General features: G+C 38.9%; 1 protein-coding gene across 3 annotated transcripts in view; it reads right to left on the bottom strand.

Moving 5' to 3' along the window:
* LOC106087032 (protein toll) overlaps nucleotides 1-27,082 on the bottom strand; it is a 472,358-nt gene that overhangs the window by 128,127 nt on the left and 317,149 nt on the right. For all 3 annotated transcript variants that reach the window (XM_059363764.1, XM_059363765.1, XM_059363766.1), the window contains one exon: nucleotides 9,791-9,960. The gene's annotated coding sequence lies outside the window, so the exon portion shown is untranslated. The remainder of the gene's footprint in view (nucleotides 1-9,790; nucleotides 9,961-27,082) is intronic.

Here is a 27,082-nt window from a genome sequence, read left to right as displayed (position 1 = left end):
TGTGATCAAGGTACAGGTCGCATTTATTGTCCGATTGTCATGAAATTTTGCACTTTTATGACCCAAGGACGAACGATATTCATTTTCAAAAATATCGGTTCAGATTTAGATATAGCTCCCATATATATATATCTTTCATACGGTTCAGATTTAGATATAGCTCCCATATATGTATATCTTTCATCCGCTATGGCCTTTTAGGGTTGTAGAAGCCACAGGTTTGGTCCGATTTTTACAAAATTTAGTACGAGATATTTTATTTGACGTCCACATAGATGTGCTAAATTTCTTCAAAATCGGTCCAGATTTTGATATATGTCCCATATATATCTTTTATCCGATATGGCTTTTTAAAGTTGTAGAAGCTGGCCGATACGGGAAAACTATGAGCACCACACAAACTGGAACTTTGAGCTCCGACTTGTGCGATGTCCATAGGTATCACGGGAAGCTTAGTTGAAAGATACCGGGAGCGTCCAGAGGTTGCGAATGGCAAATGCGGCCGCGGGCAGTCATCGATTTTCGAGAGGAGAGTCTCAGTGAGGAGTCAGGTGGCACTGGCTCTTAATTAAATACTGAGTGCCAATGATACTCGAGATGACAAGGCGAGTTATTGGCACCTTAAAATAACCAATGGCCAACATCAGCGTCTGTTCCCAGGTTAGGGGCGGCTGGCGGCGAGCGTCGGATCTTGGAGCAAGCGGTTCGCCACAACGAGGGATACATGTGCTATCCCACAAAACCCATGCGGTTGGGGCGCTGGGCCAGTAACCCGCCCCCGGGAAACTATGAGAACTACTATGAGAAACAAAGGAAAAGTAAAAACGGACCCCCCAACGTTGAGGACCCACGGAAACGAAAAAAGAACCATGATTTGCGGATGTGCACCTGGAATGTCCGCACTCTTTATAGAGAAGGTGCAGTATACGCGCAGGCGGATGTATTAGAGAAGTACAAGGCAGATATTACCGCCTTACAGGAAGTGCGATGGACTGGGAATGGCGTCACTACAACACCAAACGGTGACGGACTATACAATAGCTGCCATAACACGAGGCATAAATTTGGCTGTGGATTTGTGGTTAGTTGGAGACTGCAACACCTTGTCTCCAGTTTTACTCCGGTGGATGAGAGGCTAGCCACAATCCGCATAAAAGACAATTTCTTCAATATCAGCCTTATTTGTGCCCATGTCCCGACGGAGGACAAAGACGAGCAGACCAAGGATATTTTCTACGAGCGCCTAGAGAGAGAATATGACCACTGCCCCGCCCACGATATTAAAATCGTTCTGGGAGATTTTAATGCGAAGATAGGGAAGGAAGACATTTATGGTCCAACAGTCGGAAAGTTTAGCCTCCAGGCCTTTCGCCGCGGCAAAAAACATAATAGTAAGTGGCACCAAATTTCAACATAACAAGTATTGGGTTGCCCAAAAAGTAATTGCGGATTTTTTAAAAGAAAGTAAATGCATTTTTAATAAAAATTAGAATGAACTTTAATCAAATATACTTTTTTTACACTTTTTTTCTCAAGCAAGCTGAAAGTAACAGCTGATAACTGACAGAAGAAAGAATGCAATTACAGAGTCACAAGCTGTGAAAAAATTTGTCAACGCCGACTATATGAAAAATCCGCAGTTACTTTTTGGGCAACCCAATAAAAAGGCGTTAGGTTCGGCCGGGCCGAACTTTGGATACCCACCACCTCTGGTATTGCAACACCTCCTCGGGTATTAATTGCATACCTTATGTCCCATAGCAGTTATGTCGAAATATGTTCCGATTTGGACCAAATACTAATCGGTACAAGTCATTGTTCAATTGTGTATAACAAAATATTGGTCGTTTTAGAAGCTATAACTAAAAATAAACCGATCTGAACCATTTGCGATACGGATGTCGAATAGCGTAACACAACGAACTGTCCCAAATCTCGGCGAAATCGGACAATAAATGCGCCTTTTATGGGCCCAAAACTTTAAATCGAAAGATCAGTCAGTATATGGCAGCTATATTAAAATCTCCATCGATCTGGGCCAAATTGAAGAAGGACGTCGAAGAGCCTAACGCAATACACTGTCTCAAATTTCGGCAAAATCGGACATTATTTTTGCGATTTTTATGGCCCTAAAACATAAAACCGAGAAATCGGTCTACATGCCAGCTATATCCAAATCTGGACCGATCTGGGCCAAAATAATGAAGCACGTCGAAGAGCCTAACAAAACTCACTGTCTCCAAATTTTGGCAAAATCGGACAATAAATGCACCTTGTATGGGGCCAAGACCTTAAAAAGAGAGATTGGTCTATATGGGGGCTATATCCAAATCTGCATTGATCTGGGCCAAATTGAAGAAAGATGTCGAATTGCACTGTACCAAATTTCAGCAAAATCGTATATTAAACGTGGGGTTTTATTTACCTAAGACCCTAAATTGGCGGATCGGACTATATGGGGGCTATATCAAGATATAATCCGATATAGCCCATCTTCGAACTTAACCTGCTTATGGACGGAAAAAAGAATCTGTGCCAAGTTTCAGCTCAATATCTCTGTTTTTAAAGATTGTAGTGTGATTTCAAGAAAGAGACGGACAGACGGACGGACATGGCTAGATCGTTTTAGATTTTTACGCTGATCAAGAATATATATATATACTTTACAGGGTCGGAAATGGATATTTCGATGTGTTGCAAACAGAATGACAAAATGAATATACCCCCATCCTTCGCTGGTGGGTATAAAAAAAACTTTAAGAATGTTTTTTTTCTCTAGGTTTTCCTGTCAACCTTATTTGAACATTTAATTAAGTATTTCTGCAGCGGCATTAATTTTCAAATATAAATATTTTAACTTTTGTTAATGTAGAAGTATGATCAACTTTTTTTTTTCTTCAATAAAAACTCACATTAAAATTTCATAAATAAAACTTTTTATTGAAATCATTTTTTTTAAAAAAAAGTCCTTCTAACAACACATATGCAAATCATATTAAGAAAATAAATAAATCCACCAAAGGAAAAAGCAAAAAAAAAAAAAAAAAGATTTGTTGAAACATCATTAATATTAATAAGCACACCATATAGCACTCAAATCAATTAATTTGAAACAATAAAAACTTGCATTGCATTTTGTGTTGTCGTCGCATTAACATTTTAATGCTTCTCTCAATGTTGGATGTGTTGTTGGTTTTTTTCTTCTCTCACTTTTTTTAATTTTAATTATGTTAACAAAACAGACCACAGGCGCTGCAAAAACAAAATTACATTTGATATATAAATGTCCTTATAACGATGACGATGATAAGCCACATGAAATGAGTGTCACATAAAATTGCAAAAAAAGTAATAAAAAATCGATTTTGTGTATTTACGCTAAATGCAGCATACAAATGAAGTAGAGAAGAATTAATGGCGCTTAAATCATGCCAAAGAACATTATTTGCTGGAGATTGAAACAAAACACATATTAATTGCCTTACTTTTATGCATTGCCAGGAGCTGTGTAACGAGGCCAACATCGAAAGCAAATATTATGAAAAATTTACGAGCAGATTAAATTTGAAAGCCTAAATGGAAAATGGATTTTTTGAAAATTTTTCACTTGGTCATCTGAGAATTTAAGGAATTTATATATTTTTTTTAAATTTGTGTGTAAAGTGCTATTGACTTTTATCATTCTATGGTTTCCCCCAACAAAAAAAAAAGGAGTTACATTTTAAAAAAATTGTAGGTTAATGGCATTAATATAATGAATTTGCGGTAAATCGACAATTTATTATTGTAATTGACATTATAAGAGGATGCATACACTCACCTACCCCCACTGTACCTATGGGACTTTGCTTTAAATATTCGACATGGATATTTGAAACGAGGTTTATACTGCAAATGCAAATTTGCCCATGAACATTCCATTAACCCCAGGAATCTCAGATTGATCTGGCCAGAATTTGATCAGAGGGTTTAGGGTCATTTAAGTTTGGATGTTAGATGTACTCCATTCTTAAAAGACTTTATTTGAGACCGATATTCTCATGATGTCGAATTTAAGGGTGTTTTCGGGAGTGAGGTGACACTCCCAAACACTTGGACCTGAAAAACATTAAAGTATCGTGCTCTTCTCTCAAATACCATTTATTAAAACCCCATATTGCCTTTGATTTTAGGGGAATCTATGGGATGAAGCGTCTACCAAACACTTGTCCCCAAAATTGGTTATCAAATTCGTTTTCTAATCTCAAATTGGGTTGCCCAAAAAGTAATTGCGGTTTTTTTTAAAGAAAGTAAATGCATTTTTAATAAAACTTAGAATGAACTTTAATCAAATATACTTTTTTTACATTTTTTTTCTAAAGCAAGCTAAAAGTAACAGCTGTTAACTGACAGAAGAAAGAATGCAATTACAGAGTCACAAGCTGTGAAAAAATTTGTCAACGCCGACTATATGAAAAATCCGCAATTACTTGTTGGGCAACCCATATATTCTGGGGTAGGGGAAGTGCACCAAATAAACGGTTCCACATTTCGGTATCATATTCGTATTCTACTTCCAAATGCCTTCATTTGGGCCCCGTATTGCGATAGTCAGTAAATAATTGCTGGTTGTAGGATCATTTGGAAAAGGGATGGACCCCCAGAGAATTGACCCTGAAAGTGGGTATCACCTTCGTGCTCTACTCCCCAATACCTTTCATTTGAGCCTCACATTGACGTGGTCGGTAAATATGGCAGATTTAGGGGTGTTTAGGGAAGTGGGGTGGTCCCCCAAAACACTTAGCCCTAAAAATAGACCCCCAGTGAATTGGCCCCGAAAGTGGGTATCAATGTCCCCAAAACCAGTCATTAAAGCCCCACATTGACGTGGTCGGTAAATATGTCCGATTTAGGGGAGTTTTGGGGAGTGAGGTGGTCCCCCAAAACACTTAGCCCTAAAAATAGACCCCCAGAGAATTGGCCCTGAAAGTGGGTATCAATGTCCCCAAAACCATTCATTTAAGGCCCACATTGACATGGTCGGTAAATATGTCCGATTTATGGGTGTTTTGGGTAGTGGGGTGGTCCCCCAAACACTAAGCCCTAAAACAAGACCCCCAGAGAATTGGCCCCAAAAGTGGGTATCAATTTCGTGCTCTACTCCCCAATGCCTTTCATTTAAGCCCCACATTGACATGGTCGGTAAATATGGCCGATTAAGGGTTGTTTTGGTGAGTACACTTGAGGAGGTCTACCGCTTTGCTGTCACTGGCAAGAACAGACGTCTCAGTCATTGTGTCCGTCATGACAGGTCACTGTCTAATCGGAAAACATGCTGACAGAAGAAGAGACTATAGCACACCTTCAGTGCGTGAGTGTCCCGCACTAGCATTCAGAATGAGTTTCACTCTAGGCTATCATTTCTTTGAGAACCTGTCTGATTTAGCGGATGTAAACATTCGCAAGTTGTTGGGCTTTTTAAGGCGATCTGGATGGTTCATCGGTAGGAACTAGAAGGCATCTTCCTTATTTTGTTCCTGTGGTAGCACAATTAAACCTAACCTAACCGAACCATGTTTCTACAACGAAAAGATCATTTTCTTACTATATGAAAAATCCGCAATTACTTTTTGGGCAACCATAGTAGGCTTAACGTCGTAAATTAATTTTTTTAATACAAAGGGTTTTTCAAAGGGGACGCTACAAAAGTAGGCCGATAGGGGCAGCAAAGGATGTCATATTTTGGCATTTCTCTTCAGTAAGGTTTGCCATTTCATGCTGGAAAGATTTCCTAGCCAACAACGTATCGAAGTTGTTGAAATTTACTACCGAAATTCAGAGTTAGGGGCCTCAACGTTAAGAGCGCTATGTCCAAGACTCATTTCTTGCTTAATGGTCGTCAATAAGCAAAATATGCGTTATTGGTCAGAAAGCAATCCACACCGTACTCCCGAAAAAATCACGATTTGGTGTGGTTTATGGGCCGGCGGCGTCATTGGGCCGTACTTCAGCCATGATAATCAAGACTGACACGTTACTGTGAATGGAAAACACCACGTTTCAATGATAACAGAATATTTTTGGTCCCAATTGGATGATATTGACTTGGAGGACATAAGGTTCCAACAGGACGGCGCCAAAAACCACAAGGCTCATTTCTGGTTGAATGGTCGTCAATAAGCAAAATATGTGTTATTGGTCAGAAAGCAATCCACACCGTACTCCCGAAAAAATTACGATTTGGTGTGGTTTATGGGCCGGCGGCGTCATTGGGCCGTACTTCAGCCATGATAATCAAGACTGCCACGTTACTGTGAATGGAAAACGCCACGTTTCAATGATAACAGAATATTTTTGGTCCCAATTGGATGATATTGACTTGGAGGACATAAGGTTCCAACAGGACGGCGCCAAAAGCCATAAGGCTCATTTCTGGCTGAATGGTCGTCAATAAGCAAAATATGCGTTATTGGTCAAAAAGCAATCCACACCGTACTCCCGGAAAAATTACGACTTGGTGTGGTTTATGGGCCGGCGGCGTCATTGGGCCGTACCTCAGCCATGATAATCAAGACTTGCACGTTACTGTGAATGGAAATCGCCACAGAATATTTTTGGTCCCAATTGGATACAGGACGACGCCAAAAGCCACACAGCGAATGTCACAATCAGTTAATTGGAAACGTTGTAAGGAGAACGTGTTGTCTCATGAAATGGTCCAATCGATTGGCCGACTCGGTCTTGCGATTTGATGCCATCAGACCATTTGCTGTGGGGCTAAGTCAAGTCTACGATCTATGCCAGCAAGCAAGCGACGATTTATGAACTTCGTGGGAATATCGAATATGAAATTTTTGCAGTATGGGGCGATTTATGCTTGAAAACCTTTTTAAATTGGGTTCAGCCTACGGGTTTTTGAAAGCGTGCACGGGCACCATGCAAAAGAAATCAAGTTCCTACCCAAGAAGGATTTCAACAAGCCATTTTGGTACTCAAAACTTATAGTCAAGTCCCAAACCAGTTGGAGCAAACTTCCTCCATGAGTGCTGTACGATTGAAGTTTAAGCTCATTGAAAAAGAACTCCCTTTTAATAGCCGTGTCTGAGGGCGACACCTCTTTGGGGTGAAGTTTTTATATGTTATGTTATATTTTATATGTTACTAGCCGAACCGGGCCCGCTCCGCTGCGCCTTCTTTAACTCTCTAATATCTTTTTAGGGTGGGGACACTTCGCCCTGAATGCGGATATCGAATTCGTGCCATTGTAGCCTATGACGCTGAACGCGTTCGAATCCTGGCGAGAACATCGGACAAAGCGGTGTTTATCCCCTCTTAGTGTTGGCGAGGTACAATGCCATGCATGGTCATTTAAAAAATTTTCCCCAAAGAGGTGTCGCACTGCGGGATGCCGTTCGGACTCGGCTATAAAAAAAGATCCCTTATCATTCAGATTAAACTTGAATCGGAAAGCACTCATTGATGTGTGAGAATTTGCCCCTTCTCAGTTCCTGGAGGAAATCTTCTTCCTGGGGGAAATGTTCTCATGCCAGATTCGAAATCTACTTCCGAATACCTTTAATTTGAGCCCCATCTTGAAATGAACGTCCAATATGTCCGTTTAGGGGAAGTTTTGCTTTTGGCGCGGCCCGATGGGTACTTAGACTCAAATTCTAATACCATATTCGTATTCTACTCTCTAATACCTTTCATTTGATACCTATATTGTCCCGATCGGTCCACTTTTGATTTTCGGTTGTGTTTTTGGCATAGGGAGGAGGGTCCGTTCCCCCTCCGATAGCGAAAAATTATATAGCCTATGTTTCCTTCTAGACCAACCTACACAATATGCGAAAATTTCGAGAAATCGGTTCTGCCGTTTTTAACTCAACACGCAACAAACAAACCGAGTCCCATATATCCGTGATTGGCTAATGTGCCCCTTTTCGGCGTTTTTGTGGGGATGGGGTGACCCTCTATACTTCGACATGAATTTGTATACCATATTCGTTATCTACTCCCGCATACTTTCTATTTGATACCCATATTGTCCTTTTGACTGTGGGTGGTGTTTTTGGGGTAACGAGGGAGGGTTCGCCCCCTTCCGATATCAATGAATTATAAAGCCTATTTGTACTTCCTGACCATATTCGTAATCTACACCTATGTGTCATTCATGACGATATTATCATGATCGTCAAATAAACCTAGTTTAAGGGGTTTTGGGGCTGTCATGATCGTCAAATAAACCTATTTTAAGGGGGTTTGGGGCTGGGCGGCCCCCCCGGTACTTGGACCCATCTTTTATTATGAAATTAGTACTCTACTCTGGAATATCTTTCATTTGAATTCCATATTGTCCCGATCGGTTCACTTTATTTTTTGGGTGGTACATTTGGGGTGAGGGGGAGGGTCCGTCCCCCTTCCTTCCAGACCAACCTACGCAATCTGTGAAGGCGCAAGGCAATCGGTTCAGCCATTTTTGAGTCTGTACGGACAAACAAACACAAATTGAATTTTATATATACCACCATTCCATTCCATTATATTGGGTTGCCCAAAAAAGTAATTGCGGATTTTTCATATAGTCGGCGTTGACAAATTTTTTCACAGCTTGTGACTCTGTAATTGCATTCTTTCTTCTGTCAGTTATCAGCTGTTACTTTTAGCTTGCTTTAGAAAAAAAGTGTAAAAAAAGTATATTTGATTAAAGTTCATTCTAAGTTTTATTAAAAATGCATTTACTTTCTTTTAAAAAATCCGCAATTACTTTTTGGGCAACTCAATATACCACCATTACCATTCACATGAACTAATACCTCACAAATATTGTCAGCATTCGGACGGGAGTTTTATGGATGTTCTCGCCAGTATTCAAACCCATGCGTTCAACTTCGCAGACGGACATTCCAACCTTTGTCCCACGGTGGCACCCAAGGCATACAACATGGAAGTACTGGGAAAACACATATCTCCAAATCTAAGTTATGGTGGAAACATCCATTAGCATGAGCGAAGTCTGTGGTAGGTGCCAAATTATGTTCAGAGAGATAATTTGGCAGCTTTGTATGTGGTTTTCCTCTAAAATAGAAATCACTCTAACTTTTAGTGTCTACAACGTCACTCTTATCTCGTTGAGTACTTCGAAGCATAAATGTGGCACTGAATATTTAATACCTCGATATCCTGGATTCCCGAGCCCTATGCCAACCCATACGCCTTAGAAAAACGTATCGATTGTGAGATAAGGCCTTATTTCTTTGCAGGTTCATAGTTTATTCACAATTCACAAGTGTATATTTCCCCATGGAATGCCCCATATACCAAACAAATTATGCATAACTGCATTACAATTCATGTGGTATGCCCTGAGCTGCTTCCGGTAAATAAATATTGTTGTTGGTTTTTTCCCGCCCGTTCAATGATATGTCAGTGATAAAAACAATTTATTGATGCGTTAATTAGTGGCATTAAAAAAAATTAATTAATGCCTTTAATGTTGGGGGCCAACAGATATGGTGGCATCTCTAGACACGGGCAATACCACCTACACCACAAAGCTACGGTCTACGGTCAGTCCGTCAGGGGAAAAACGACAAAATCTTTTTTAAATTAATTTACAATTTTTCTAAAAGCATTGAGGCTTCTGATGATTAAGCATGGAGATTTCTCTCCACATAATTAATTTGATTATAAAGGTTAATGTGATTTATGGGAGGTAAATTAATAAAAAAAAGAAACAACAAAAGAAATTTATATTTACATAAAGAGATAGAGAGGGAGAGAGAGAGAAAACAAAAAAGCAACAACTCACCTTGATTAAATGATTGTTAATAATTAATGGGCTTCCCCGGTTGGATGTGATGTGATAATGCTGATGTTGATATTCCTACAGAGTATCAATGAAGAAGTTCTCCGCTTTCGGTTTCCAACTGACAATGAGAGACACGTGCATTCACAGCCAGCAACAATGGAAAATTCCAACTGTAATGGCAAGAAATACAAAGAAAATGTTTAGTATTTAATTCATGGTATTGAAAAGAAAAATACAATAAATTTTATTTTTGGAATACGTGGAAGACAGTTGGATATATCGACTGTAATGGGGAGAAATAAAAAGAAAGTCTATAGTCATTCATTTGTAAAAAAAGGACATGAAACAAGTAAAAAGGCATAAGTTCGGCCAGGCCGAACTTTGGATACCCACCACCTCGGGTATATATGAAAACCCCCTTTCGTTGGAATCCGGTGAACATTGGATGACTTAAGCACCCAAATTTGACACGGACATTGAGTGGTCTTTTATATATATGACACTATACAATTTTGTAGAACATAATAATGGTCTTTTTGGCAGATATATCCAATTACAAACCGATCTGAACCATATAAAGGTCGGACATCGGAAGGCTCCAAAAAACTCACTGTTTCAAATTTCAACGAAATCGGGATTAAATAAAACTTTTATGGCCTTCATACCCTTTATCGGGACATCGGTCTGTATGGCAGATATATCTAAACATAGTTCGATCAGAACCATATTTAGGTCAGATTTTGAGAGGCCTAAAATAACCCACTGTTTTAAATTTCAGCAAAATCGGATAATAAATAAAGCTTTTATGGCCATCAGATCCTTTATCGGGAGATCGGTCTATATGGCAGCTTTACCTAAATATGGACCGAACTAATTCATATTAAGGTCGGATGTCGGGAGGCAAAAAATAACCCACTGTTTTAAATTTCAGCCAAATCGGGTAATAAATAAAGCTTTTATGGCCTTCAGTCCCATTATCGGGAGATCGGTCTATATGACAGCTATATCTATACATAGTCCGATGTGAACCATATTTAAACCGGATGTTAGGAGGCTATACCCTACTCACTGTTCCAAATTTCGGCGAAATCGGGTAATAAATAAAGTTTTTATTGGCTTCAGACCCTTTATCGGCAGATCGGTCTATATGGCAGCTATATCTAAATATGGACCAATCTAATCCATATTTAGGTAGGATGTCGGGAGGCTTAAAATAACCTACTGTTATAAATTTAAGCGAAATCAGGTAATAAATAAAGTTTTTATGGGCTTCAGACCCTTTATCGGCAGATCGGTCTATATGGCAGCTATATCTAAATATGGACCAATCTAATCCATATTTAGGTAGGATGTCGGGAGGCTTAAAATAACCTACTGTTATAAATTTAAGCGAAATCGGGTAATAAATAAAGCTTTTATGGGCTTCAGATCCTTTTTCGGGAGATCGTTCTATATGGCAGCTATATCTAAATATAGTCCAATCTGAACCATATTTAGGTCAGATGTCGGGAGGCTTAAAATAACCCTCTGTTTTAAATTTCAGCAAAATCGGGTAAAAAATAAAGTTTTTATGGGCTTCAGACCCTTTATCGGCAGATCGGTCTATATGGCAGCTATATCTAAATATGGACCAATCTAATCCATATTTAGGTAGGATGTCGGGAGGCTTAAAATAACCCACTGTTATAAATTTAAGCGAAATCGGGTAATAAATAAAGCTTTTATGGGCTTCAGATCCTTTTTCGGGAGATCGTTCTATATGGCAGCTATATCTAAATATAGTCCAATCTGAACTATATTTAGGTCAGATGTCGGGTGGCTTAAAATAACCCTCTGTTTTAGATTTCAGCAAAATCGGGTAATAAATAAAGCTCTTATGGGCCTCAGACCCTTAATCGGGAGATCGGTCTATATGGCAGCTATATCAAAATATAGTCCGATCTTACCCATATTTAGACCGGATGTTGCGAGGCTTTAACCTACTCACTGTTCCAAATTTCAGCGAAATCGAATAAAAAATAAAGCTTTTATGGCCTTCAGACCCTTTATTGGGAGATCGGTCTATATGGCAGCTATATCTAAATATAGTCCAATATGAACCATATTTAGGTCAGATGTCGGGAGGCTTAAAATAAGACATTGTTAAAAATTTCTACCAAATCGGGTAATAAATAAAGCTTTTATGGCCTTCAGACCCTTTATCGGGATATCGGTCTATATGGCGGCTATAGCTAAATATAATCCGATCTGATCCATATTTAGGTCAGATATCAGGAGGCTTAAAATAACTCACTGTTTTAAATTTCAGCCAAATCGGGTAATAAATAAAGCTTTTTTGGGCTTTTGCCCTTTATCGGCAGTTCAGTATATATATCAGCTATATATAAATATAGTCCAATATGGACCATATTTGGGTCAGATGTCGGGAGGACAACTAAACAACAACTAAAACTACTCACTGTTTCAAATTTCAGCGAAATCGGATGACTATTAAGCATTTATGGGCATTAGGCCCTTTATCGGAAAATCGGTCTATATAGCAGCTATATCTAAATATGGTCCGATTTGGCCCGTTAAAGAACTTAAGCAGCGTGCATCAAAAAGACGTATCTGTGCCAAATTTTAGCTTAATATCTCAATTGTTGAAGGCTCTAGATTGATTACAACAGACGGACGGACAGACGGATAGACGAACAGACACACGGTCATGTTTAAATCGTCTTTGAATTTTACACCGATCCGAAATATATATACTTTGTAGGGTCGGAAATTGATATTTCGATGTGTTGCAAACGGAATGACTAAATGAATATACCCCCTGTCCTACGGTGTTGGGTGTATATATATAACGAATTTCATTTGAAAATTTGTACAGGGTTGCGTATGAGGTATAAAAATGTGATGTGTTACATTAACATTAATCATACGCACTGCTGTCTTCTGTATTACTACCTTTTTTTACAATGAATGAATGATTTTTTTTTATGATGAGGATAATAAAACACATTGTGCATTATATTAACTTCATTAGAATATGTCAGTTACAGTCTAGTGGTGGGGATGCGTTATAGGCACATACAGGGTGAGCCAGAATTACTTTCAAATTTCAAAGGTCAATAAAAACTAAAGTACTTCAGTTATTGTATAATTATTTTTTATACCCAACACAACTAGTGTGGTACAGGGTATTATAACTTAGTGCATTTGTTTGTAACACCCTAAAGGTGGAGGGATCGACCCATTGATAAGTATACCGATCGACTCAGAATCACTTTCTGATTCGATTTAGCTATGCCCGTTTGTCTGTATGTCCGTCTGTCCTTGTTAAATTGTGTACAAAATACAGGTCGCAATTTTTATCCGATCGTCTTCAAATTTGATATGGGCATGTTTTTCGGCCTAGAGACGAAGCCTATTGAAAATGGAATAAATCGGTTTAGATTTGGATATAGCTTCCATATATATGTTCGTCCGATTTGGACTAATATTGTTATAATGTGGTCATTTGTTATCGGATCCTCATAAAATTTAGCACGGAGGATTCTCTTATGACTCTTGACATAACCTGTATATTTCATAGAAATCGGTTCAGATTTAGATATAGCTTCCGTATATAGCCCGATTTTCAACTCTGGGGCCATTGCAAACTCATTTATTATCTGAGTTTCTTTAAGTTTTGCACAAAACTTTCCCTTACGACTGCCAAAATATGTATGGAATTTGATCGTAATCAGATAAGATTTATATATAGCTATTCAGATTCCATATACATACAAATCTCGCCGTAATTATTAAAATTTTAAAATGATTTTCTAGAAATTTAGATGCAGATTATTCATTAATCCATCCAAAAATTTCCGCAGAAGTCCATCAAAATCAGTTCATAATAAGATATGAAGCCCAGTTTCCACTTACAGGGCAGGTGGTGTAGGATATTTTATATGCGGCACCACCCAACTTTTGCCTTTTTGATATATCTTTTAACGATTGGTAGTCTACTCAAATCAACATTCAGTTATATTGTCTACTTGCTAATGAATTAGTCAATAAAGCCACTCTCTAACATATAAAAGGATAGCAATGTTTGAAATCTACTCCATTCAAACATTATATGACTTCAACCTTTTTTTGTTGCCATATTTCAATCAAACTACATATAAATCTACAAATAAGAAACCTGGTTACTATTTTGGTCCTTCAGGCACCAATATGAATATTCATTTCGATGAGACACTTTAGTTTTTTTTTCCAACATTTCATTCTAAAAACTTCTAAAAAGCCTTCAATCGATTTACACTTTATTGCCTTTGGAGTCATTCATGGCAATGCTAAAATTAAACAAGAAAAGTGTTAACACAAGCCTGTACTACTCCATGCTCTCTGTGATACTTCTACGGCACTAACATTCTCTCTCTCTGGGTCAGCCTTTGAATAGCAGCATTGATAATACATGCATTGTTAAATGAAATTCAACAAAGCATAAAACATATCCAAAATTGATTGCAAATAGTTATCCATGCTCCATAACACACACTCCATATCTTTCTCTCTCTCTCTCTCTATCACTCTTTCACACTTTTCTCATCCTATTGACTATCATTTTTGCCGATTTCCAAATTCAACAAAAAAAAAAAAAAAATAAGATGTAGAAAGTTCAATTCAACCTGCTACCTACAACTGAGTGCAATCCATGGCAATCCCAATTCCGAATGCAAATATTAAACTTGCCACATTCATGGTGTGCAACCGGTACCGAAATTGAAGCAAATATCCAGACAGCAGCATACCATTGTTGCTATTGTTATGGGCAACAGCAGATGCAATAGCAACAAATGCTGCATCAAAAAAATATACATTCAAGGATTACATTGATTTTTATGAGTAGCAATACCTTGGGGATGGAGAGCGGGAGGGGGAGAGAGAGAGAGTGAAAAGAGAATGGAGACAGAGTTGTCGTTGCGTTATGGTAGAATAAATAAAAAAAAATTAAATAAAATAAAAGAGTAAAATAATATAAAATTAAATAAAACAAAATAAGTAAAATAAAATAAAATAAAATAAAATAAAATAAAATAAAATAAAATAAAATAAAATAAAATAAAATAAAATAAAATGAAATAAAATAAAATAAAATAAAATAAAATAAAATAAAATAAAATAAAATAAAATAAAATAAAATAAAATAAAATAAAATAAAATAAAATAAAATAAAATAAAATAAAATAAAATAAAATAAAATAAAGTAAGTAAAAGCGTCCTAAGTCCGGACGGGCCGAAATAAGTAAAATAAAATAAAATAAAATAAAATAAAATAAAATAAAATAAAGTAAAATAAAACAAAAATAAAATAAAATAATATAAAATAAAATAAAATAAAATAAAATAAAATAAAATAAAATAAAATAAAATAAAATAAAATAAAATAAAATAAAATAAAATAAAATAAAATAAAATAAAATAAAATAAAATAAAATAAAATAAAATAAAATAAAATAAAATAAAATAAAATAAAATAAAATAAAATAAAATAAAATAAAATAAAATAAAATAAAATAAAATAAAATAAAATAAAATAAAATAAAATAAAATAAAATAAAATAAAATAAAATAAAATAAAATAAAATAAAATAAAATAAAATAAAATAAAGTAAGTAAAAGCGTCCTAAGTCCGGACGGGCCGAAACTTGGGAACCCACCATCATGGATTCTGCTAAAATATATGGGTTATATCTAGATATAGACCTAATTGGACCGTACTTGGCGCAGTTGTTGAGAGTCACAACAAAACACTACATGCCAAATTGGATAAAAATCGCGGGTTGTAAGGGCTCAAGAATTCAAATCGGAAGATCAGTTTATATGGGAGCTATATCAGGTTCTTGACCCATTTAGACCGTATTTGGCACAATTGTTGGAAGTCAAAATAGAAAATTATGTGCAAAATGTCAGCCAAATCGGATAAAAATTGCGGCTTTCATGGTCTCAAGCTCGGGAGATCGGTTCATATGGGAGCTGTATCCAAACTGCGCCCTCCAGGGGCTCAAAATATTCATTCGGGAGATCGGTTTATATAGGAGCTTTAACAGGTTTTTTTTTTCGATTTTAACCATAATTTGTACGTATGTTACAGGTCTTAGAAGAAGTTACTGGACGGACAGACTGACGCACAGACGGTCGCACAGACGGAAAGACAGACAGATGGACGGACAGACGGACGGACAGACGAACGGACAGGCGGACGGACAGGCGGACGGACAGGCGGACGGACAGGCGGACGGACAGGCGGAAAGACAGGCGGACGGACAGACGGACGGACAGGCGGACGGACAGGCGGACGGACAGGCGGACGGACAGGCGGACGGACAGGCGGACGGACAGACGGACGGACAGGCGGACGGACAGGCGGACGGACAGGCGGACGTACCGACGGACGGATAAACGTGCGGACGGCAAGCTAGACGAACGGACGGCTTGAAGTACGGACGCACATGGCTAGATCGACTTAAAATGTCATAGCGATCAAGAATATATTTACTTTATGGGGTTTTAGACCAATTTTTCGATGTGCTGTAAACGGAATGTCGAATTTAGTATATCCCCATCCTAAGGTCGAGGGTATAACCTTAAAACCGTAATCGTAAAAACGCATTAAGATCGGCAGTGCTGAACTTTGGATACCCACTACCATGGATATATTCATCATTCTATTTTATTATAACTCCACTACCATATGGATATGGGCTGGTCTGGTCATATTTGATTCAGCCTGATGCTGGCAGATTGGCCTACATGGCAGCTATACATATGATCTAATGTGTAGAATTCAATAAAATAGGAAAGAATCTCTCCGAACCATTTAATACCAAACAAGGTTATACGATAGACAGCCTATCGTATAATCTCTTTAATATAATGCTGGAGAAGATTATACGAGATGCAGATGTGAATAGATATGGCACACTAATCACAAGAGAACACATGCTACTCGCCCATGCCGACGACGTCGACATCATAGGTCAGTAACCGGAAGTAGTAACTGCCGCCTTTGAAGAAATCGAAAGAGAGTCAGTGAAAATGGGTCTGGCAGTAAAAGGAGATAAGACGAAATGGATGGTTTCAACTCCCAAAAAGCCTTGCACCACCGACCAGATAAAGAAAATGGAGAAAGTTGGAAACCACAACAACTAACTCGGCACCGCCGTAACCGAAACGAATGACGCCAGTTTTGAGATAAAGAGAAGAATAAAACTGGCAAACAGATGCTACTTTGGACTAAGTAAGCAGTTTAGAAACAAGGCCACCTCTTGACAGATGAAGCTTACACTACACAAGACATTGATACTACTCGTGCTGTTATATCGTTCTGAAGCATGGGTAATTGTTAAAGCAGATGAGGCAGTGCCTGGAGTATTTGAGAGAAAGATTCTTCGTAAAATATATGGAGCAGTTTTCATTAATGGAGAATATAGGCGACTTATGAAACACGAGCTGTATGACGACGATAGCATAGTTACACGCATCAAAATACAGCGGCTGCGTTGGTCAGATTACGTTATCAGAATGGATGAAGAAGCTCCAGCAATGAAGTCTTTTGAAGGCAAATACATCCCGATGGTGGGAGACATCAAGTTGTGGGAGACACCTCGAAACATGGTGTCAGAGATTTTAGAATGAGCGCAGAAGATCAAGGCGCTTGGAACGCTATTTTACGTTCGGCTAGTGGAACAAATATTCTGTCATAGCCAATTAAAGTAAAGTAAAGTAAAGAGTGTCTGTAAGTCTGTTGTAATAACTCTAGAGCCTTAAAAAAATTGGGATATTGAGCTGAAATTTGGCACAGACACGTCTTTTTTATGCACGCTGGTTCTTGAACGGGCCAATTCGGACCATATTTGGATATAGCTGCTATATAGACCGATTTACAGATAAAGGGTCTAATGCCCATAAAAACTTTTTTTCATCCGATTTTGCTGAAATTTTAAACACTGAGTGGTTTAACGCTTCCCAACAACTGATCCAAATATGGTTCAAATCGGACTTTATTTAGATATAGCTACCATATGGACCGATCTCCCGATAAAGGGTCTGAAGGCCATTAAAGCTTTATTTATTATTCGATTTCGCTGAAATTTGCAACAGTGGGTTATTTTAAGCCTCCCGATCTCTGACCTAAATATGGATTATATCGGTCCATATTTAGATATAGCTGCAATATAGACCGATCTCCCGATAAAGGGTCCGAAGCCCATAATAGCTTTATTTAATACCCGATTTCTCTGAAATTTAAAACAGAGGGTTATCTTAAGCCTTCTGATATATGACCTAAATATGTATCAAATCGGACTATATTTAGATGTAGCTGCCATATAGACCGTTCTGCCGATAAGAGTACTGAAGTTCATAAAAGCTTTATTTTTTAACCGATTTCGCTGAAATTTGAAACAGTGAGTAGTTTTAGGCCTACCAACAGCTGACCCAAATATAGTTCAGATCCGACTATATTTAGATATAGCTGCAATATAGACCGATCTGCAAATAAAAAGTCTGAAGCCCATAAAAGCTCTATTTGAAATTTGAAACAGTTGGTAGTCTTAGTTCTCCCGACATCTGTCCCAAATATGGTTCGGATCGGACTATATTTAGATATAGATGCCATACAGATCGATATCCCGATAAAGGGTCTGAAGCGAATAAAAGTTTATTTTTTATTCGATTTCGCTGAAATTGGAAACAGTAAGTAGTTTTAGGCCACCCGCTATCCGACCCAATTATGGTAAAGATCGAAGTGTATTTAGATATAGCTGTCATGCAGACCGATGTGCCAATTAAGGGTCTGAAGCTCATAAAAGTTTTATTTATTACCCGATTGTGTTGAAATTTGGAATACAAAATTCAACAGTGACTTATATTTGTTGTCCCACTCAATATCCGTGTCGAAGTTGGGTGCACAAGTTATCCAATTTTCACCGGATTGTGCCGAAAGAAGATTTTTCATATATACCCGAGGTGGTGGGTATCCAAAGTTCCGCCCGGCTGAACTTAATGCATTTTTACTTGTTTTGAACTGGTTTCATTCACCTCTTTCCTAACTTGAGCTAGAATTTTCTAAGACAGCTCTATTCTTGGGTATTTGTCTACCCATTCGTTGTTAATGGGTTAAGTAAAGTTGTAAATGTTCTTAAATGTTGGCAACACTATGTGCCAACATTTGGATTATAAAAATACACAACTGCACACAGGCATTTAACCATACACACACACACACACACAGACTAACATTTGGGGAAACCGAAGCACCATAAATCTCAGCTCTGAATGGGTAGTTCTGAACGAATGAATGAATGCATGAGGAAATTGAATTAGAAAAGGTGTTAGCATACAAGGCAACAAATGGATGTACATACCTATGAGAATATGCATCTATTGTGGAGGGGGGGGGGGTGGGGGTGGTTAGGGGCCTAAGGATATTCCTTGGGGTACCAACACAAGAATGGTCAAAACATTGAAGTGAATTCCATTCCAAATTGGTTTTTCAGAATAATTTTCGGTTATTTAAATGTCAGTAGTAGGTAGTCTGTGTTAAATTTACTGCTTAAAGTTTTGGGAAAATTTTCTAAATGGTTTATATGAATGGCTATGGGCAAGCAGCACCACTTCGATCGTCTATGCAGACAGTCGTTTATCAAATCTGACATTGGGATATTTGCAATTCGACATGAAAACTATTTAAGAGTTATGGTCAATAGATTGATTTCTGAACAAAAGTAAGCAATTATAAGGAAAATAATAGGACATTGGTTGGTGAAATGAATTGAAATGAGTAAATTATTTTGAGGATAAACTAGAGAAGTGAATCGATTGCAATACGAGTATTAGGAGAAATGTGGTAGTATTCATCAAGTGGTATAAACAACTTTTGGGCAATTCAAGTCTGGGGCAGGCATATTGAAGAGATTTAATTAATGAAATGCAATGTATTTGTAGAGAGGATCTAAAGGGAAATGGAAAGGAGGAGCAAAACAGAGAACTATTTTTATGAGCAAGGCATACAAGCTGATGTTTTATTGGGTTGCCCAAAAAGTAATTGATTTTTCATATAGTCGGCGTTGACAAATTTTTTCACAGCTTGTGACTCTGTAATTGCATTCTTTCTTCTGTCAGTTATCAGCTGTTACTTTTAGCTTGCTTTAGAAAAAAAGTGTAAAAAAAGTATATTTGATTAAAGTTCATTCTAAGTTTTATTAAAAATGCATTTACTTTCTTTTAAAAAATCCGCAATTACTTTTGGGCAACCCAATAATTTACATTTTTCACATTGCATTGAGCATACCTGCTCAGTATGGCTGAAATGGGCCCATTAGTTCTTTAGGTCTCCTATAAACCCAATCCAACTTCCAATATGATCTCTTGAAAATCCAAACAAAAGTAGTTCATATCCAAATTTAATGAATTTTTGCATAGGGATTTGTATTCTGGCTTCCAACATTCATATAAAATATGGTCTTAAGTATTAACAATGGATGAAATCATTTCAAGAACATGAAGAACGCGATTCAAAATGAATTGTTTAATTAATTTTTTCCTAAAATCCAATCTTTGCTACAAAATTTTCCCCAAAAATCTCTTTTTTATGCAACGGATTTTTAATTTCCTTGAAAATAAATTGTGGGGTTGCCCATCACAACATGTCCGATTTCCTTTTGATTACATTGCTAAAATGTATAAACATGGCAGCATTTTATTTATTTTTAATTCCACTTAAATAAATAAAGACTTTTCTATTGCTGTCATAGAGAGCAATCAATTTGCAATTGGGCTATTTGTTAAAAATACATCAATTATTTCTTTTTTTTTATCTAAATCTCAATTTTATGTCAAGATATCAATACATGCATGAATGTTTGCCAAAAACAAGGCAAAGAAAAAAAAAAATAACACAAATTTCAGTAATTTTAAGCGAGACAGAGAGAGATGGTAAATTTTTGCCAGATAAATAAATGAATTTCGATGAGCTGTGTGACATTGCACAAAACAACATTTCAATCAACTTTTCGCTTTTGTCAATGAAATTGAAAACTTAAAAAAAATGAGGGAGCCTCTCGTACCCGAATGGACCGACCAATGTTATCACATCTCAATTTATATTCATATAATCAAATCTTCATTTATCAACAATGAATGAACGAATGAATGCCTGACTGGTAATGATATCCAATTGAGGGAGGTCCTATGTCTCATCTTTTTTTTGTTCTTTTTTCGCCTTATTCGCTTTCTCCTTGTCAAGGAGTCAAGGCCATATTTTTGGCTAGGGGGGAGAAGGGTGGGCAAAGGAAAGTTTGAACTTGCGGCCTATAATAAGTGATTTCGTTACAACAGATGTCTACCCCAAGACATTGACTTTTGAGAAAATAATGAGGGGAATAAAATTTTGCCAAGGTTCTAGCATGTGTGCAAAGTGAGACATTAAGGAGGAGAAGAGTTGCCATATCTGAATTTTTCAATGAAAACCAAATTTTTGGAATTATATTGGGTTGCCCAAAAAGTAATTTCGGATTTTTTAAAAGAAAGTAAATGCATTTTTAATAAAACTTAGAATGAACTTTTATCAAATATACTTTTATACACTTTTTTTCTAAAGCAAGCTAAAAGTAACAGCTGATAACTGACAGAAGAAAGAACACAATTACAGAGTCACAAGCTGTGAAAAAATTTGTCAACGCCGACTATATGAAAAATCCGCAATTACTTTTTGGGCAACCCAATATTAATCACCGACGGGGACGGGGTTATATTCATTTTGTCATTCCATTTGCAACATTCCTTAATATCCATTTCCGCTCCCATTTATATTCTTGATCGTACTGAAATTCTGTACGCCCGTCTGTCTGATGTAATATCGTTACCGCGGAAGAGCTAGACCCCTATTGATAGGCTTGGAATCACTTCCTGATTCGATTTAGCTATGTCCGTCTGCCGATAGCGTTCGAACAAATAAAGATATCCGCTTGAAAATTTTCACCGATAATTCTTATCAATGTAGATCGTTGGGGATTGCAAATGTGTCATATCGGTTCAAATTTGGATATAGGCCCCATATAAACCGATCCCCATTTTTGACTAATTGAGCCCCTAAAGGCCTCAATGTTCATCCAATTAGTCTGAAATATGGCACTAGTACTTCTGCTTTGACTTCTAACTTCTGTGCCATATATGATCCAAATCGATCTAAATACAGATGTAGCCCTCATATTGACGGACCCGCGGATTTGACTTCTTGAGTACTAGAAGTCTCAATTTTCACTTGACTTGAGTGAAATTTGGCACAACAACTTATGTCCCGACTTCCAAAATCTGTCCGATATGGACCACAAAACTCACTGCTTCAAATTTCCTCAAAATCTGATTAAAAAATGCTTCTTTTATGGCCTCAATACTCTACATTGTGAGATCGCTTTATATGACAACTATATCCAAATATGGTCCAATCTGGACTACATTCAACAAAATGGTGACGAGGTCTACCAAAACTCACTGTATCCAATTTCGTCAAAATCGGATAAAAAATGCTTTTTTTATGGGCTCGATACTCTATATAGGGAGATCGGTCTATATGACAGCTATATCCAAATATGGTCCGATCTGGACCACAAAAAGAAATCCAATCAAGTCTCCTGTCACGCAGAGCTCATTCAATCAAGACCCAACCGTGTCTGCAGAAGAAGCCAGAAAGGGGGTGGTACCCTTTACGGACCCGTCACAAGAAAAGACTCTTGACCCTCTGCATTCCCTTACCTCAACAGAACATTTGAAAGCCCAAAGTTTGAGGAGCACCAAAAGAGACTCTTTACCAGCTGTATTTGCATACCTTAACAGAATAGTAGAAAGCCCAAAGTTTGAGGAGCGCTAGGTAACTGATTCCCTCATTCTTAAGGCGATCTTGTCACATGCCCAACATACAGGTTTAAAAGCCTGCGATTGAAAATGGTATTCAATAACTCTCTCGGAACACTCCTACTTGCGCCACAGAATAGCACCGCCGCCTGACCATCGACGTTTATCGAGATAGTCTGATTGGCTGCCGCTCCCACATTGATATCGTCTACAGTGATTGTCTACATGACATCGTTTCCAGTTCTTTCAGAATCACAAAAACCTCTTCCTAAAAGACGCTGCAGACATCCAGTAGCCAATTGTCTGATTCCAAGCAATTCAATGATGACTCCTGCTGCTGTGGCCCCATTTGTGTTTAAAGAAACTTCAGGATCCCTTAACGTGAAAATTACATGCCACCCTACAAAAAGGAAGGACTCTTGAGCATCCGTATCCTCTTCCCTCATCAGAAACTGTCCTGAACGCCCAAAGTTTGAGCTGCACCATGTACCTGATGCCCTCAGTCTTAGCACGATCTTGTCATACAGCCAACATAAACGTACAAACGCCTGAGATCGAAAATGGCATTCACCGCCTCTCTGGCATAGAGATTAGCACCACCGTGGCATCCTGTTCTTTCTCGATCAACCTGTGATAGGCACGGTTGTTCAAGACCCGAAGCCACACGTCATGTTAGAATCAGTCGAACAACCGCCTTAAATTCGTTCCTCTCAAGTTGTGGAAAGAGTAGAGATCATGCACTCCTCCTTTGACCCAATCTACGACGTGCCTTCTCCAACTTAGTTTCTACTCAAAAACCATGCCCAATTACTTGGTCTCCGGAGAGATCGGCAGCTCTGAGCCATTCTTAAATGGCTAGAATAAGCATGGATGACCATTCATCGCAACATGGATGGTGTTCATCGACAACACGAGAATTTTAGCTGAGGGCTACCGGGCGTCAACAGGTAATGGATAGTAGAATGTTCCTCATACGGTGTAGATGTAATTGCAGTCGCGGACAATCATTGGTATCGAGTGGAGAGTCTCAATGAGAGGCCGGCTGGCACCGGCTCTTAGTTAAAAACTGAGTTACTGTGAGACTTGAAATGACAAGGCGAGTTATTGGCCAAGGCGAGTTATTGCCCATCATGTTCCCGCAACAATAGGCCCTATGAATTGGGGTAATCTCAACTATGGAGCTTGAAAAGAATCGTTATCACCACATACAAATGTCACCACAACAACAACGAGGTCATCCGCGTAGGCAACGACCTTCACTTATCCTACTGGAAATACCATACCGTTAGTACTAATCGATCAGGCAGTTTAGATGTTGTCATAACTTTGAGTTTTGCCTAAGCAAACATACCACTGATCTAGGGAGGTTCAAAAATTCCATAAATTATCGATAACTTGAATTTCGCTCTTACGATGGTTAAACGTAAAATCTTCGCTACGCCGTCAATGCGAGAGCATCAAATTGACCAGCATTGTGTTGAGTAGTTTTCAGTGGACCGGGTTGATGCTACAAATAGCTTCCTGTTCGCAGTCTCTACATTTTCCAGTCTTCCCGGTCCCGCCTGTCGCCTGAGTCACATATGGCTTGAGTATCCTGCTCATGGCCCCATTTCTAGAGGGAATTTTGCGATAAGCTACACAATCCTTGCCACTCCACCAGGGTCCTCATTTTGTCTCTTTGTCCCCTCATGCTGAGTCACCACGATCGATCTGTTCCTTCGCCTGCGCGTAAAAGTCAGTTTCTTGAAGAGTGAGCGCTGTCGCCGACGGGCTGAGTAGAGGTTTCTTTCGCCTTTTCAGGGTCAGAATCCGGCCAACCTCCAAAATTCTTCCTAGGCCCCGGACGGTTCAGTGACTACTGCAATTAGTTCAGGAGTTCCAGCCATAGAACCTATCTTCTCTTATTTTCTTACCTTGTATTAGAGGGTTTCTTGGGAGATACTGAATCAGGCCCAGCATTTCTCACCGCTAGTGGAGAAGATGCGACTTCTTTGGGCCCATTATACGACTCCACTCCAGGAGGTGGGGCGCCTGCCATCGGTCGTCCACAGAAGGGAATGTGGGTCTATTTTTTGACTCAATTGCAAGAGGTGGAGCGTCAGCCATCGGTTGTCCACAGAGGGGATAGGAACCAATGTGGGCAAATCTTCTCAAAGTCGAAGAAACGCTCTTCAGTTAAGTCTGATTAGTCCACTCTCCCTCTGTCTGTATGTCGAACTTGCTCTTACCGACAAACCTTCTTATGTAAGAGCAAGGCCTTTGATAGGCTTTCTTCGAATTTTTGACCTTTCATTTGTTCTTACCTCTCCAGTGCTCTCATTTGGCACATCAAAAGTTGTGAGAACAGAGTCTCTAGCCTCCGATCGCTCGATAGTCTTCTGCTTGGTCGTCGACACCTTTTGAGATGCTGGACTCGTTATGGCAGCATAATGGTATCATGTACCTTGAGAGGACTCCCGCTTCGCATGATCTATAGGTCCCGACCTTTAAGAAGAGTGAGCTGGAGGTATGAAAGACAGAAAAGCTGGTGCTCATAAGCAAGGGCAAATGCAATGCAAATTTTGCTCATGAACTTTCCACTAAGGAACAGGTGCAAACTTCAAGTTTTCAAGTTTTTAAGCTCAATAATAAATGGTCTCCTTTTTATAGCCGATTCCAAACGGTGTGCCGCAGTGCGACACCTCTTTGGAGAGAAGTTTTACATGGCATAGTACCTTACAAATGTTGCCAGCATTAGGAGGGGAAAACCACCGCTGAAAATTTTTTCTGATGGTCTCGCTAGGATTCAAACCCAGGCCTTCAGCGTCATAGGCGGACATGCTAACCTCTGCGCTAAGGTGGCTTCCAAGGGCAAAGTGATCCCCTATCCCCATCCTCACGCAGGCCACTCTGTATGGTGGATATGCCCGACAAGCTTTTGGAGCGATTTAAAAGGCCACGGCTGCAGGACGCCATAAATAAGTGATGTGGACTGGATACAGAATTGATCTCTACAGAGCAAACCCGGTATGCGACAACAAAGGGTGCGAGGATAATGGTGCAACTTAGTCGAAGGATTGCGAACATAGGTAGGCCACTCCCAAGCAGACGCAGACTCTGAAGACATGGGGGCCCTCTATGGGGGCAAAATATGGGACCAGACAGCGGCTCTTAGGGTCATATCATTCTATCGGTCAGTGGCGGAGCCCGCAGTTCATGTAATATGTTCCGAGAGACCTACAGGCCATGGAGCGTGCCAGGCTATACACCGAGAGAGAACAGGGAGATATTCAAACGGATCATACACAGGCCATACGAGAGGATACCATCAAGAGATGGCAACAATGTTGGACGAATGAGTATCGGGCTAGGTGGACGCGATGACTTATACCCGAAGAACGGATGCGTAGAGATAGGAAGCACGTTACAAAGATGCGTAACGGTAGGCAAATGCTCTTCTAGAAAGTGCATTTATGAGTAGCTAGAGGTTGCAGGCGACACACATTTTGCCACTGCGAGCGCTGGAAACTGGAACTGGAAAAGCCATTGGCGATGTTTTGCCTGGGGCTATAGTCCAGAGGACTGCGCAGGAAGAAGTTGAACCTAGACGCAGCGACATAGAGTATGAATGCTGAGGACTGGACAGAGACACGATGGAGATGATATGGGCAATCACCAGATATGGGGTCCACTTTGAAGTAATGCGAAAGCGATTGCGAGGTGGAATTAATCGCCAGAGGTGATATAGGGTGAGATTTTAGCCCGTGCGATTGGAACTAACATAGTCCGGCATAAGCCAAGAGTTTTACTCGTCATATGGTAAAGCATTTCGCATTCTGATCCGTAAAAGAAAAACAAAATCATTTAACTTCCTGTGTCTCTTGAGGCAGCAGTTATTTTTCGGTTTTGATGAAATTTCGTACCTGGTCTTTTGTGAGGGCAATGTCCGTCCATCTGTCCGACCGTTAACATTTCTAGTTTGATATTTTAGTTTTGTGGCAACACTGCTGTTGCTATATTGACTCTCCAAAGTCTTTCCCACATACGAAATTTAATTTCAAGATTTTTTTCTTCTCCCCCATCTCTTAAAGGCCATGCTCCCCAACCGAGCATAAAAAGCTAAGAACCAACAAAGTTTTCCATTCATTCTTGGAATTTGTTCTGTCTGTATGAGAATTTTTCTATGCTTTTTTTGCTCCTCATTCTTGATGAGTTCATAGACCAGGGAACACAAGGACAGGAATAGACTGAAATGGGCAGAGCAATGCCCACATAGGGTTACAGAGGCTGGTGATCCTGGCATTTGTTCTGTCCTTGTGACTGCCCCTTCGGTGCAGTGCGGTACAGGAATTGTTTACTTTGGCATTTGCCATTGAGTTTGACACTGGCCCGAGAAGTTTTCCTTCTCGTCTCGTGGGTGTC

The sequence above is a fragment of the Stomoxys calcitrans genome, chromosome 2 (genome assembly GCF_963082655.1).
Source record: "Stomoxys calcitrans chromosome 2, idStoCalc2.1, whole genome shotgun sequence".
Lineage (NCBI taxonomy): Eukaryota > Metazoa > Arthropoda > Insecta > Diptera > Muscidae > Stomoxys > Stomoxys calcitrans.
The sequence above is the reverse complement of the archived record's forward strand: the minus strand, read 5'-3'. Positions and strand labels throughout refer to the sequence as shown.